This window comes from Desmodus rotundus, chromosome 9, assembly GCF_022682495.2.
Source record: "Desmodus rotundus isolate HL8 chromosome 9, HLdesRot8A.1, whole genome shotgun sequence".
Taxonomy (NCBI): Eukaryota; Metazoa; Chordata; class Mammalia; order Chiroptera; family Phyllostomidae; genus Desmodus; species Desmodus rotundus.
This window is the reverse complement of record NC_071395.1, coordinates 25,437,259-25,453,677: the sequence shown is the minus strand read 5'-3', so window position 1 is coordinate 25,453,677 and position 16,419 is coordinate 25,437,259. Positions and strand designations below refer to the sequence as shown.

Sequence of the window (16,419 nt, the reverse complement as noted above, 5' to 3'; positions counted from 1 at the left end):
TATAAAGTTGCAGGGCAGGAAATGGTTTTCTTAATGTATTTTTGGTTCTATCTAAGGGCAGGCCAATATTAATGTTTATTGCCCTACTTTGCTCTAAATCAGTGTATTTAAGGCACTGCAATAAAAATTGTTATATACGTTAAATTTTCTCACTTCTAAAACTGCCCAACTTTATAAATGCTGAAGCCTATTTTATAGTAAAGTCCTAGTATAATAACTTAGATTAATGTTATTTTTTGTCTGCTGGCTTCTTTGAAGGGTTGAGAATTCTAATTTAGGTATTAAAGATAGGCTTAGGCTGTGTCTCTAAACTTCCAACTTGCTGTTTGGATTCTTTGTTAGAGAAGAAATAGTTTGCCTAAGTTGTATGTTAACTCATGGAGTTAGAATCTTTTTCTACTAATATATAAGTCACTTTTACATCTATTTGCAAAAAAACAATACTAGATATTTAACAAAGCATTATTATTATACAGATGCTTCTCTGAATTTATGTTGGCCATGGTCCTGGAAAACGTTGAACCTGGTTTTCTCAATAGAATCAATTTTATCATAGAGGCCTCCAAGAAAGGGCCTTTTAATAGAAATGACCGTGCACACCATTTTAGTCAGAAACAATATCTTTATTGTTCCAATAGTAAAAAACTTTTATGTTTTCACAAACAGAGCAATTAGTAAACAAGCTCTTCACTTCCTACCAATGTGTGCCAGGGTAGGGGCCGTAAGGTTGAAGGAAAAGATAAGGCTTGGCTGGTCAAGAGTCTAGGAAATTGGAAGATGCCAAGAGAAGGGTTGGAATTGAACCTGGGAGCTGGAGGGACTAGGAACAAAGACCCGTACGGAGGGTGGCACTTCCAGTGCAGGGACGTGCGAGTCTAGCGGCAAGGTGGTGTCAGGGGCAGACCTGGAGGCAGTCATCTGCGCGCAGCAAGTGTCGGGAGAAGTTGTGCTCGTTACTGGCGAGCACTGTCCGTGGAAACTGATCAAATGCCATCAAAAGTTAGAATCGGTTCATGGAGTAACCCTTTCATATTGACGGGTTACTCTGTCTCATTCTAAAATACGTTTGGTACAGTTCTGAGGCATATGTCCATGTTATTTAATACATTAATTGAAACTTATATTAAGTTTCCTACGTACTGTGTGGTCTCTGCGTTAAGTTTTGGAGCATACAAAGGAAGCAAGATGGCCCACTCCCTGCTGTCATGTAACTTAATACCTGGGTGGGGAGATGAGGCAGTTCTGTGTGAAACAGGAAAAGTTGTCCAGGTGTTGTGAAACAGTACAGAACAAATTGATATAGCAAAGACTGCTAAGAATGCAAAAGCCCTTCAGAGATAGGGGTAGGTATTTTAATGTAATGCATGGTAACCAAGAGTGACTTTAACTTAAGGAAGTGCATTCTGAGTGGGGTTTACGATTTCGATTGCCGGGCCGTGGTTGGAAGTAAAATCTGGACATGGTCCCGAGCGTTAGTGATGGCACAGGAGTAGGGCTGAGGGAGGGCAGTCCAGACACAGGCACAACAACAGGAGCAGGTTATCTAGAATCGAGTGCAGTTTCGGGCACGGAGTAGTTGGGAAAGCGCTGGTGATGCTGGCCTGAAGGAGAGGTCTAATTTACAAAGCTGCGTATCTTGGCTGGAGCGTTGGGAAATTAGGTGTCAGGTAACATTGGCAGGAAGGTGGGAGAGATGTGCACATCATTTATTTGTACCGTGTTGGCTGAGTCCATTTGCAATGAGTGCTTCTCTGTTATTGATACCAAATATGTCCACAATTTAAAAATGAGAATTACGCTATGGTACTCTCAATGATCACATGTTAAATTAGAGCTGGCAGCTTTAATGAGGGTAAGTGGGGAAACAAGACATTTAACTAATCAGTTCTGAGAGGCTGAAATACTATTCTCATTATGATTCTCATGACAAACAATGAGCTACTTGAGTTTAAAAATCACAGGCCTACTTTATGCTTGCATGTGCTACACGATACGTTAATTGATTGCTCTGAGAACTTGGTAGTTGTTACAGTAACGGAAGAGGGTGAAACAATGGAAGAATGATTCTGTGTGCAGTAGGGACTGATGGCACATTTAAAGAGTATTCCTCATTTCATGCAAAGAGCTATATGGGATTGGAAAGTCATACTCTTGAGAGAGTGTAACTTTGTTATACATCATGTGACACCTTATTGGAAAAGGGAGCATGGCATTTTAAAAATAATTCCCTGGTGAATTATGCTATGGAAGGGTAGGTGACTTTACTGGACATTAAATGTATCCAAAACCTGTGAATAGAAATGAGGATCAGCGTTGTGAAAATTGTGCACTACAGATAAGATTTGCTTTCAGGTGTAGGTGAAATCACAGAAATGGGAGCACAAATTATAAGCGTGGAAAGGAAAGAGTGGTTATTGGAGAAGAAATGGGGGGGGAAAACTATAGATTATCATAAAAGTGTCCTCGCTGAATTTTAAAAATGATGTATTGGTTCTAGATACCTTCCCTCCTACCATGGGGAGAAACATGGGAAAAAACAGAATTAAGTGAGGTGCTACGTAAGTTTTTCGGAAGTTTTCTTTATAGCCAGCACTACTAGAAGTTGTTTATTTCTTTAAAAGAAAAAATTATCCCCTCCTTTCCTTTAAGAGAAAACAGAAGACTTTGTTTAATTCATATTTGGAATGACCTACAGTTGGTGAATAATGGCTGAATGAGTGAGCTCTAATAAGTTGTACAAGAACTGTTTATCTCAGGCAGTGTCTCATACCACCCATTATCACATTATTTTGAAGAAGTAGGTATTTGGGGCCTGAATGTAGTTGGCCAGATAATGGAAATAGTCAAGTAGGGAATCGTGGAAATGTTACATCTATTTTAACTTAAAAATGTTTAACTCGATCTACACATATAAACATAAATGAATAACCGAATATATGGTTGGATTGAAGTGTATACACATATGCACAAATAAGTCTGTGTTGTGCGTGTGTATCAATCACACGCACTGTTGGACTCGACTGTTTTCTCCTGTCTTCTACAGTTATTTCTACCCCCTCCCCACACCTAAGCAGCAGCAGTGTTAAAACACTGACATATCTGTATCAAGACTGCCAAAGTGTTCTGCTTCATATGTTGAGTAATTATTACGTTGAGGAGATAGTTATCAAGAATGAGTGGTAATCATATGGTTCTTTTAAAGTATTGGTGTGTAAAATCTAATCACCACAAGAGGCAGTGTCCTGAAAACTTCCCTTTTAGGAGCATTGTTTACCCAGAGGATTATCAAAAGTGATGAGCAAAATGACTAGAGCTGATTTCTAGAATGAAACATTACCCTGGACTGTTAGTTGTGACTTTTCAAGAGAGTCCTCAACTTGGTGCTTAATTGATATTAATGAGCCTTTCTATCCTGACCTCTCTTCTAAATTGCTCACCTGCAATCCTTTACATGCGCATCCTTCTGTCTTACTCATTCATCCTACAAATAATAAGAGCCTTTTACGTGCTTGCCTGGAGTGTGGGGCTGAGACACAGAGATTGCGCTTGTGTCACCAGAGCCAAGAGATTAAACGGTGTTGTGCAAAGGAAGAGCGGTCAGCTTGTCTGGTGCCGCAGGGACATTCAGTGAGGTGAAAAAGGGGACCTGACCTTTGGATTTAGCAACACGGAGGTCATAGGTGGCCTGAGTGAACACACCAGCCACAGTGCAGTAGTAGAGCTGGCTGAGGAGACAACGGGGAGGTAAGAACTGGCCAAAAAGAGATTTCATCATTTTGAGGAATTTGACTGTGAAGAAAACCAAGGAAATGGGGGTAGTGGCTGGGAGTTGTGAAATCAAGAGCGATTTGTTTCTTTAGCATTAGAAGCTGCTAGTTCGGGTTTGTGTGTTGATGGAAATGATCCAGTAGAGAAGAGTAAGTAGATATGGCAAGAAGGAGGGGAGGTCACTGCAGGAGTGGATGAAACCCACCGGGTGGAGAGCTGTCAGCTTTGGGAAGAGTGAAAGCACCATCACCCTTTTACGCAGATTCAGGATAAAAGGTGTAGGTCTGTACACTTGGGAGTTCGATGGTAGGGATTTAGGAGTCAGAGAGAGAGAGAGAGAAGTCATTGAAACAAAGGTAGTGTCGGGTGCCCATCTGGTACTCGTTGTCATTGACTGATGTCTGTGTGTGTGTGTTTATCTGTTTCCTATCAGCTTCCAGCTTCTAGGGGCAAGCACGGACGAGGTGGGTGGTTGGGCGTTGCTGGAGTCCGTACTTTGCCATTTGCAAACACTACAGGAGAGCAGGTGCAGGAGCTAAAGGTGTGCATGGAACGCCCGCCTGTATCTTTATGTGAATTTGCTCCAGGTCCCGTGCACTCGAGGTACCGTATCTGGAATGCACCGGATGCCAACACAACGCCTGACCCGATGCTTTTCCTGTCCCCAATGCTTTAATAAACTGTGTCACCAGCTATGGATGTTTCTGTGAGTCTCAGTGCTGCCCTCTCCCTTGTCCCCCGACAGTTGGTTTTTTAGTGAATAACAACTGAGACTTAGAAATGACAGTATGGAGCAAGTCAGCTGCCTCTCTCACCTCTCCACTGCCTTTGCTCCCATGTCACCTGCTCTACTGGAGTAGCTCCCCGTACGCCTCCTCTCCTTCCATGGTGTCTCCATGTCTTTGCTAAAAAGCACTGACCTTTTCTCGTTGATCCCTTGCATAGTGAGCTTAGTTGTCTTCCAGCTACCAAACAGATAGAATCCAGGCTCCTTAGTGAGGGGTATTGGGCAGCTCAAAATGTGTTTCCAGCCTACATTACTCCTTACACCCTCCGCAGTTACGCAGGCTAATTGCGGCCTGAGCATACCTTTCCCAGACTGCCTGGGATATCCACCTCATTGTCGCCACCTTCACCCCCACCTCTACCCACCCACCACATTTTATGTGCTTTGGGAGCCCTGTTTTTGTAATCCTCTCAGATCAATCCTTTGATATATGTACCACACTAAGATTTTTCAAGGTCACGGTCTGTATAATGTATATTTGCTTCCTCAGTTTGTAGCACAGAGCAGCATTTAATAAATATTTGTTGAATCATTAGTGGTTCAGGATTATATTTTAACTTGCCCTTTAAAAATCACTTTTAAAAAGATTTTAATAGTATTATGCTAACATATTCCATTTAAAAAATAGTAATTCAATAACCCGTGACTTATTGGGTGTCCGGTTAATGTAGAAAAGTCAGGGTAAAGATGAGGCTGCAGCCTAATGGGGCAAGTTCATGAGAAGCTGGTACTAGTCCATCTGTGTAGGAGTGCAAAAGAAGGGGGAAAAGGCAATTGGGTATCATTTTGCTACTGTAGCAAAGTTAGTTTTGGTTGCATAAAACGATTGCATAAACACAGCAGGAGCTCCGTTTCTCTACTGTACAAGAACCCTGAAGGTAGATGGTCCAGGATGGTCTGGTGGCTCCAGATTCCAAGCTTCACTCTCTCTTCTCTGCTTCAGGGGCGTGAGTTCATAGCGTAGGGTGGCTGCTGAACCCTGCTATCAGATCTGCGGTGGAAGCCAGAAGCAGGAGGAAAGGCAGACGAGCAAAAGTGTTAACTTCCATCCAAACTGGATTTTTTTTTTTTGAAACAGTTCTTTTTATAGCTCATTGTCCAGAATGTTGTCATATGGCCACTTCAGGCCACCGAGGAGCCTGAAACACGTAGTGTTTTATTCTGAGATGCAATGTGTCCCCCTAAAAATAGTAATTTAAAAATACCCTTCTAAGGAGAAAGGGGAGAGTGGATGTTGGAGTAGATGGCCAGCAGCCTCTGTTCTACTTGCTCTCTAGTTTTCCTTCACATTCCCTCAGTTTGTAGATGATCTTTCTTTGCCAGATCCGCCTTCTCCGCAGCCCTGGGCTCACACTCCTCATGAGCTTAGCCACACTCCTTCAGGTCTTACATCATCTATAATTCCTGTTTGTCCTACCTAAAGTTGACTCAAGTCCAGGTATTCCCATGACACATGCATTAAAGACTTTTAAGAATATTCTGGGGGAAAAGTTACAAATAAGGCAAATAAAATTATAAAGCACATGAATTGGTTTGACTAGAGTTCATGTGTTAAAGGGAGAGTTTAGTTGCAGTTGATGTGAGTATATTCTGTGTTAAATTTGAGATAAGATCGATCTCTAATAAAGCAATAGAGTAAAACATGTAAATGAAAAAATGGGATATACGGAAATGTTCCTCCTTCTGGGATTCATTGTACTTTCTGCTTTAGTACGAAACGTCTTCATCCTGGAAAGCTAATGCTATTGTAGCATTTTTTAGACCATCCCCTGCCCCTTTTAAATCATGTTCTGATGTGATACCTGATGCACAGAGCAAAACTGTTCTCTGGAGAGGGAGCTCAGCTGCTGGGTCAAGTTGGGAATTTGGTTGCTATAACTACAAGTTCACAGATGTGCTGGACAGAAATGCAAGCTTTCCTAGTCCTTGGAATGCTGGCTGTCGTAGTGCCTTAACAAAGTAAGTAAGTGAGTAGCCTTCCAGAAAAGGACTTTGCTGGTTTTGTGTGGGTAGTTGACATGATATCACAGGTCATCTGAGGCTCGAGGTGCTCAGTCAGGGAATTTGTCATTTATGATCTTTGGTGTAAATGAGCGAGTTCACCCTGGAACTCCTTCTTTGCAGTAATGTTTGGATTTCTCTTGCAGAAGTAAAGGTTATTATCTTTCATAAAGGTTTTAAAGTCTGATGTGTGTGTGTCAGTGAAATACAATATCGTGTCTCTCGGTAAAATGTTTGAATTGTTTATCTGCCGCCAGGTGTGAAGGAACTCACAATCCCTGCTTGTGCCACAGTTGTTTGGGGGCAGAGGGGGTTGGAGGAATGTGTGCATTCCTGTTTTACCTTGTGAATTTGAAGTCCCTTACATATATAGCAACTAAGTTTGTTTGTGTTTAAAGAAGCACACTTTCAGTATTGGGAGCAGTAACAAAATAACAAGAGGAAGGGGGTTGTCAAGAGAGACTGATATGGGAGTCACATTATGCTTGGTGAAATTGAAACGTCTTTATAAAACTAAAGTGTTTAATTAGTCATAGTTCAGGGACCCTGTATTGTATTTTTATCATTGATTAAATTTTATATACATGCACACACACATATATGTACATAATATAAATATATTTATATATAATTAAATATATGTTAAAGCCAACAAAGTTATGTATTTGCATGTTAAAATAAATTTATTCTATGTTATCTATCCAACTTTATTTTTTGGATGTACTGAAAATTGTTCAAAAATAATACTCAATAATAAAACAGTTGAAATTTATAATGTGAAGTAATAGCTTAGACATGTATATCAATTTGTGTTAGAATTTAAGTATAATGTGGATTTTAAAACTATCTGCTTAATGTTTATTACCAATTAGAATATGAACTATAAGCTCAAAATATTAAAAATTATTGGTTTCTTTAGATATTTCTTTTGCCACGCATTTATGGTTTCAGAGGGTTATAGGTTTTTACAATTAAATATAAAAACTAATTTCTTGTATTGAATATTCATGTATTAAAGATCTACATAACCACTAAATAACTATTTTCTTAGTTATACCGCTGCCTGAATTTGTTTAGTCAGATATTTTGGGATCAGGCTATTTTTTACTTTATTTTTTATCGATGGCTTACTTTATGTTTTATAGCTCTGAACTGCTTAGTGTGTTACATTCATTATATGTAACTGTTACACTCAGAAACAGCCTCGTAGATTTAACTTATATGTGGAACCTGAAGGAACTTAGCAACAGGCTCATAAACACAGAGAGGGGGCCCCAGCGGGGGTGGGGGGCCCTCTGTGAACAAGGGAACATGGCACAGGGCGTGGCCACGGGCACGTGCAGTGAAGAGAAGGAAACACAGTCAGGACGACTGTGATCGCTACCTGTGGTGCCAGCTGGGCCCCGGAAGTGTCAGGGGGAAGGACGTAGTGCCCCTGTGCTGTACACCTGAAACCACCACAAAATGGCACTGAATGGAAACGGCAGCCAAGAAAGATTTTGTTTATTTAAAAAAGATAACTGTTATTTCTTAATTAAGCATTTTTATATAATTAAAAAAATTAGGCCTGTGGTCAAAATCTTTCAAATACTTCTTTTTTATTATTATTTTTTGGGTGAACACACAATGCAGTACACAGATAATGTATTACACAATTATACACTTGAAACCTATATCATTGTATTAACCAATGTCACACCAATAAATTCGATTAAAAACAAAAGAAAAATAAAATAAAAATAAATAAGTAAAAATTAATGTTTGCTTCATTAAGGTGAATTTAGAAAACACCATCATTAAGTATTTGTACTTAATTCAGTTTTTCAGATAGGAAAACTTTAGGTTTAAAGTAATTCATTTCATTGGTCTAAATCATATATATTCCAGGATTTATATGTGTATCTGTATCTCAGAGGTCTGCTTCTGGAATGATGGATTACGTGCTATAAGATAATAAATAATTGTTATTAAGAATTCTGGGGCCATTTGAGTTTACCACTCTGTCACTTGATCTTGAATTTTAACATAATTTCGGAAACACAATGAGGAGTTTCTGTGAATAGGGTCTTTAGGTTCTATAATCATTACCCCATGTAAGTGAACTTAAGAAAGTCTTTATATACAGTTAGTTCTGGGTACGCAGCCACCACTGTGGCTGAAGAGGAGTTTTCTGCATTGATTATCCATGTCAGAGTATGATGTAACTATAGTCTTTTGAGTACAGTAGAGAAGCCTGCCTGATAATTACTCAAGCCCAAGAAGTATGAGTTTTAATTTTTCTTAGAATGTGCATGTGGAACAGTAAGCAGAAAAGACACTGTGTTAGAGTCCTAGTGTTTGCAGTAAAAATTGTTAGAAGACAACATGGGCAAGACTCTGAAAGATAATGGACCAAGGCAGGGGGTTCCAAACTGAGCTGGTTATTAGATTCACTTGGCCTTAGGATGGTGGAATACTGAGTCCCAGTCTTTAGAGATTGTTTTCGTTCACTACAATCTGGATTGGGCCTTACACTCTCATTTTCAAAGCTTACAAGCAGGTGGTCGTTGAGATTGGAACTGAGAGGCTGGGCCAATGACTCTGAAACCGACATATAACCATAGAGGTTTTAAGGTCGGTAGAAGGAGAGGATGCTGGAAGATTTGGTAATTGTGAGCCAGAGACAGGTACGCTATCAAAATTGCTTTGATGTGCCAAGGCGAGGGGCCTGAGTAGTCTTTTCACAGAAATAGGAGCTAACAGGTCACACGGGGGAGTAATTTAAAAGGATTAATTGATGGAACATAGTGACGGAAGTGAGAGACAAGGGAGAATATGGAGTAAAAGATGGTTTCTGTGCTTGAAACATGGATGTCTGGCAGAGAGATGCTTTTGACAGCTATAACCAAATCTGAAGAGGGTGAGGTGGCTGGATATCCGAGTTTAAATGAATATATTGGATTTAGGCATATTGTGGTGCGTGCTCTGACAGATGGGGAGAGATACAGGGGATGTGGAGAGATGATGTAGGCATTGGATCCCCTGAAGAATGTTGGGGTTACAGTAGGTCAGGGTGGAGTGGTAGGTAAATAGGGAGAATGCAGAAGCAAAAAAAGAGATGCTTAGGAGGACAGACTTGGCAACTAAAATTGTACCTCACTGACCATCCCTGTGCAGAATTATCTCACGGCCTATTTTGAGCAAGCCGTGCAACGTGCAAGTAGAAGGCAGATTTCGTAAGTCCTATTGAATTTTATAGGCAATGTAGCATTGACATTTTACAAAACATTAATTTCAAAAGAATGGTTTGGGTTTTTTTTTTAATTTTTGGTGTCTATGAACATTCAAGATCATCTGTCTTTGTGTGTGGATGTGTGTTTTCATTACCTCTTGAAGAAGTAAGTACCTTGGAGTGGCATTGCTAGGAAACTGCCAAACTGATTTCCATAGTGGCTGGGACATTTTCACCCCCCTAGCAGACTCGGAGGGTTCCGGTTGTCCCCCATCTTCTCCAACAGCTAGTATTGACAGTGTTGTCATGTTCCCCACTGTGGTAGGTGTGTGGTGGTAACCTCACTGTGGCTTTATTATGATTTCTCTGAAGACAGTGTTATGGGGAATTTTTAAATGTTTATGGGCCATTCATATATTGTTTTTGGTGACGTGTTACTTCTCCCATTTACAACACATTTTTTAAAAAATGAATTTTGCCCAGTAAAAAAATTGGATTGACTTGTAAGTGTTCTTTGTTTTCTGGATACAAGTCCTTTGTTGGATATATTTTGCAAAAATTTCCTGCCAATCTGTGGCTTGCTTTTTCTCTTGATTTTTTATTTTTATTTTTAAAATTAAATTACAGTTTACAGTCAGGTGCTGGGTGGTGGGGGGTGACTCCTGCCCCAGAGAAACACAGTCAGTCTGTGACACCACTTGAGTCATCTGCACCTTTACTCCAAGGGCCCAGGCAGCTGACTCTTCCGCAGGATGTGAGCTTGACATGGCGGGGGAGTAGGGAGGGGAGGGAGTTGGGCTATTGCATTCCCCCAGGCTGATGCTGTGGGGGGTTGTGCTCAACCCGGAAATGTGGCTTCTGTGTGCAGTGTGGGAGAGGGACTCAGCACAGGGACCCTGGAGGCTTTGTCTTCTGCTCTCCACAGGGCCACACCACCCAATCTCTCATCACATGAGTCCAGTCTGCTCATAGCTACCTCCCTCCACTGGAGTCCAGAGTGAGTGCGTGCAAATGAGATTTTGTGTGCTGATCCATTAAGAGGGTGCCTGGGTTTCTAACAGACTCCCATCTCTCGCTAGTGGACAGAATGTTTTCTTACAGTAGCCAAATGTTATATGGGCTCCTCTTCTTGGGCCGGGTGCTCTGGGCTGGGGAGTCTGGTGTGGGGTTAAGACATTATGCCTCTTAGGGGGACCTTGCAGCTGGGATATTCTCAATCTCAATTGCCACACATTGGTGTGGGGCCAGCCCTTTGGGTCTCCACCCTTCCTACCAGTCTCTATGTGACTTCTGTAAGTACTCGGCTATAAGACTTTTGTTCAGCTAGTCTTCAGTTGGTTATTCAGGTTGATTGTACTATATTTTACTTGTACAGTTTGGTCCTGGGAAGAGGTAGATGTAACTTCTACCTACTCTACCATCTTGGATCTCTCCCTTGGATCTCTTTTTCTTAACTATGCCTTTTAAAAGCAAAAACTTTGCATCTTAATGATGTCCATCATGTTAATGTTTTCTTGTATAGATTGTAGTTTTGGTGTCCTTTTAAAGAAATCTTTTCTTAACCTGATGTCGTAAAGGTTTTCTTATGTTTTTGTTCTAGAATATTAACAGTTTTAGCTTTTCCATTTAGGTATGAGGTTCACTTTGATTTAATTTTTGCGTGTAGTATAGGTTAAGGGTTGAGGTTATAATTTTCCATACAGATATGTAGTTGTTCCAGGACCATTTATCAAAAAAAATATTTTTTTCATTAATGTGCCTTGGCACATTTCTTAAAAATCAGTTGACCATAGTTGTTTGTGTCTATTTCTGAAATCTCTTCTGTTCCGAATCGATCTACATGTCACACCAGTTCACATTGTCTTCATTCGTGTTGTCGTACAGTAACTTTTGAGATTCTATAGTTGAATCCCCATCTGTGTTCTTTTTTTTTTTAAAGATTTTATTTATTTATTTTTAGACAGAGGGGAAGGGAGGGGGAAAAAGAGGGAGAAAAACATCAATGTGTGGTTGCCTCTCGTGTGCCCTCTGCCAGGGACCTGGCCTGCATCCCGGGCATGTGCCCTGATCTGGGGATCAGACCGGCGACCCTTTGGTTCAGAGGCCGGTGCTCAATCCACTGAGCCACACCAGCCAGGGCCCCATCTGTTTTCTTTATCAAAATTGTTTTAGCTTTTCTATGTCTTTGCCTTTCCACATAAATTTTAAAATCAGGTTGTTAGTGTCAAATGTTGTGAGGATTTTATTGGAAGTGCACTGAATTTGTAGATCAGTTCGGGAAGGCTTGCTGTCGTAACTACATTGAGTCCTCCAGACCATGAACGGGGCGTATCTCGTAATCTGTTTAAGTCTTCCAGAACTTCCGGTTTCAAGGTCAGTAGAGCTTTGTAGTTGTTAGTGTACAAGTCGTGCACGTCCTTTATCAACTTTATTCATAAGTATTTTATTTTTGGTGATAAGTAGTAAGGCCACCTCAGTGTATATATAAGGGAAGATATGAAACCGGGGTTAAACAATATTGCCAGTATTACTTACGGGTGGAATTAGAAGGAAGAATTACCTACAGGACAAAATGAAAAAAGATAAGTGTGGCTCGTGAAAAATGTTCATATTTCATTCAGTGCTTTACATAAATTGACATTTTATTACTTGATATCTTTGTAAGAAATTGCATATATGTGAGAGTTTTTGCTTTTCCTTTGTCAGAAATGTGGTTTTTTAACTTTCAAAAATTATGAATACAGTATTGTCCCAGTGGCCTGAAGTGCTGTCCAGGTTCTCTCTTACAAAGACATGCCGATTATTTCAATTTCCGTTATGGTCTGAGCCAGGTTTTGGGGAAGTGGGGAGGCTGGTGCCTGGGCTTTGGTGGCATTCATAGAAAACTAAAAAATATCAGATGTTTGGTTGGCATTCTCGAGACCTTACTTGACTCTTTAGATCAACTCATGTTTTTTTCTGGTTTAGGGCTGACCACAACCATTTATTTGAATTCATCTACCATTTTTCTCCTTGACAAATTATGTAGATCAGCGTGGTTATTTCTTAAAGTAATGGTTTATTTTACCTCTTCAATGAGTTTTATAAAAATGAGGTCATTTTTAGAAAACATTGTAGAGCTAAGCTTCCTTGTCTCTTCAACACATGCGTGGTGAGCTGTGCGCAATGAAGTGTGAACACTTCACAGAGGCATTTTGGGTAAGGCGCGTGTCTACACGCTAAAGGGGACCGCTGTCGTGGACCATGACTTTCGTACAAGCTGAGCCACTGCCCTCTGTGTGCAAAGCACTGGGATCAGCAGAGACCTGTCTGTGCTACTGTGGAGACTGATAGCAGCAGATCAGTTTAGCTGAGTTGTTCTCTAGCAGTTTGGTCACGAGGCACAGACACCCCCAAAGTGGAGGCATCATCACACCCCTGTCCTTTGCTGGTTTAGATCGTGGCAAGAGAGAAAAACTGCTTGCTCTCTTTGCCCCAGCGCAGCTGAGGTAAGATCCACCTTTTTACTCTTGAAGGGAAAAACAAGAGGAAAAGCAGCCTCTTTCAACTTTTCACATGCTGTTTTGATTTAAATTTATGCTGGTCTTTACCATGATAATCCCTCAAGCCAGGTATATCATTCAGCATTCCTTTTGTGGAAAGCAACATGTGTAGTACAGCTTGGGTAAATTTTAATAACAAGATTGCACTGCTGAGCACATCTAAGCATTTGACCTTGAAGACTCACAGGAGAGCAGACATTGCAGATTTTCCTACTTGCCCTTGACTTACAAGAGAGTAGATAATGAATTAATAGAAATTGATAAAGAGCGTCTGTCAGGCGGCCGCTGAGGTCATGAGGCTGGTATGCGGAAACAGTGCCCATGCAACATACGTAACACATAACTGCAGCCAGGAGGGGCGGGTGGGTCATCGAAGCAGGAAATTAGCCGGCAGAAGGAATGTTGGCTCTCTGCTCCGGCTCCAGCCGCATGGCCTCACTGAGAGAAAGCACCCTGGGAAAGGGGAGTGCTCACTGCTGCAGAGAAAAGATCTCCTATTGTAGGAGGTGGCAGTGCCATCGCTGCTCCTAGTGCTTCAAAGATACTGTTGAAGACAGTGCAGGTTAGATTTCTTTTTTAAAGAATTAAAATGGTAAATAGCAGAAATATAAAATGTTTAGTGCTTCTGGAGCTAAATAGACAACAGGCTATGGAGAAATGAACAGAAAGGGAAAGAAATACAGCTATGAGGCCTTGGCTTGTAATTTTTTTTTTCCCTGTGCTTTATTTTTATAAGCAAAGGTTAAACCTTGAGAATCACTGTGCATTGGAACAAACCTCTGTTAATTTGTTCAGGGTGATGATTGTTAGAATATCTCTAAATGAGCCTTGAAAGAAATTTAGGGATGCTTAAGTGTGTGCTTAGTTTTCCCAAGTAGTTAATACTGAAATATGATCCTGTTAAGGCCATGCTTTCTAAACCATTTGTGATTCACACGCAGCAGGGTGTTATGTGTGCTTGGTGTGTGCATGCTTTTTGTTTCAAAAAGCTGTTACTTTCTTTTTTGTTCTTGTTGAGCTAAAGAGTGGGGATAAAATATTTTAAAAGATTAAATGCATTTTTAAGTTAAGTCTCTCAAACCACTTTCTTCTTACACTTCTGTTAAAATTTATTCCTGTGTATTCTACTGATTTTTGAGAATGGAGCTGATGGCATCAGCAGTTTCTTTTTAGTTTTGTTTTCCTTAAAGTTAATTGCTCTTCTGCTATCTAAAGACATTGTGCAAATATTTTTGTAAGTCTAAAATAAATATATAGATTTTTGGTTTAGGAGCATAATTCCAGTCATTTAAGGGAGGAAGGGGAAATTTAGTAACTGCTTATCTTTTTCGAGAAAGGAACGTATGAAACATTTGTATTTTAGAGTACTCCACGTTTAATCCTTCTGTACATGAGGGTTGCCTGCCAGTATAGTCTGCGTTTGATCGCTGTGCCCCCTCACAGGGTCTAGTCTGACATGAATAAGTTTACATTCCAGGACCGAGGCATTGCATTCCACCGGGCAGTTCTGACGTGCGACAAGAATGTGGAGGCCCATACAAAGGGCAATTTTAGGGACACAGATAGAAGAGGCTTCTGTGCTCCGCATCCGCCTTTCGTGGAAAGTCACATTGGTAGAAAGTGCTCTTGAGTCAACTTGGGTGGGGAAATGTGGTCACAGAACTTAGAACGCGATGGCCTTAGCAGAGTAAGAGCCCGCGACACCCTGTCTGGTGTGGCATTACCTGTGGGTATTTATGAAAACTAGGTAAGACTTTATATTCTCAAACATTTTTCCCTTCTTGTTGTGTCTCTTGAACTTGATAGAAAGTTTCCCAGGCTATTCTCTCCCCACCCCCCCCGCCCCCATTTTGCATTATGGAGAAGACGAGTTGCTTTTAGTAATTTTTTTTGTCTGCATATTTTTGGTATTATAAAGTCATTCAATTTTGTACCTGTAAAAATATTGAGCTTGCTTTATTTCAATTTTAGGGACAACTTGCAGTTCTTAATTTGTACTGTACTGAAGTTTAGCAAAAGCTTAATTTAACAGGAGTGAAACTTTGAATTGTTAAACTATTTTGAGGGGCACCATTCCTAAATTAGTTGTATTAAGGAAATATGAGCATTTAGGTATAATCCGCTTGTTATGCTGCAAATGATCTTTTCGTGAATCATTTGCTGTGAGATTTTGTTTTGATATCTCGGAGAACCAATAGATGGACCCAAAGTGAATCCGCATCACTCTGAGTCCTCATCTTTGGTTGTTTAATGTAAGATTATAAGGACATTCGGAAGTACACTGAAGTTGAATACTTGAGGCCCAGGCTGTACGGTGTATTTACACAGAGCAGTTTAGAAGCATTTATTTATTTTTTATTTTTTTTTAGTTTAGAAGAATTTAAAGTAGACTATAATATTTAAATTTTTATAGTATGTCGAACCAGAAGACTGTCGGCATTCTTTAAAAATATATACCGTATCTTTCTGACTCCCCCTCTCTTTCTCTCTGATTTTGTAGCCTTTTAGGAAAGGCTGGTAACTAGTATAGAAAGGGCCAACAGGTTTTTAAATATTCATGCCAAGTCTCATTAATGGCAATTACCTACATCTTGCTTGTTTTTGAAAGACAGTTATTCATGTATGTGTGTTCATATTTGTATCTTGTACAATACATAAGTATGTACACATAGAAAGATTGAAACTTCCAGAAGACTGCGATTAATTTGTAGAAGTACTTTAATTCAAGGTTTAAAAAATAAGCCATGTCACTTTATCTTAAATTAATTATTCTCTTTCTTTACCATATCACTTTAAAAATTAAGGTGTTTAGATTATAAAATACCTGTGTTTATCTTGGTATGTGGTGTTGCGCGTGTCACGTCAATGAAGCAGATGCTGTGCCAGGTGAGGTCCTGGCAGCAGCCGTCCAGCCAGGGAGGTTTTACAGATTCAGTATTTAGATCTTTGCCCATTCCAGGGTAACCCTCAGGCTCTTGGCGGTCATTTGTAATTTTGCCGAATTCGAGTCACCTTCTGAATTACAAAAGCTGATTTGTAGTTTTCACTCAACTAGCCAGTGAGTGAGCCTCGCCCCCCTCTGAGAATGCACCCTCCAAAAGAGCTCCCTT

The 16,419-nt window shown here is 40.3% G+C and overlaps 1 protein-coding gene across 9 annotated transcripts in view; it reads left to right on the top strand.

Annotated features, from left to right (window-relative positions):
- The window catches only part of RAPGEF2 (Rap guanine nucleotide exchange factor 2), a 216,374-nt gene that overhangs the window by 87,844 nt on the left and 112,111 nt on the right, over positions 1–16,419 (top strand). The window contains exon 1 of one of the 9 annotated variants that reach the window (XM_045202503.3): positions 6,454–6,514. The exons of the other annotated variants lie outside the window; for them this stretch is intronic. The gene's annotated coding sequence lies outside the window, so the exon portion shown is untranslated. Of the gene's footprint in view, positions 1–6,453; positions 6,515–16,419 lie in introns of those variants that run through there. 9 annotated transcript variants of the gene reach the window in all.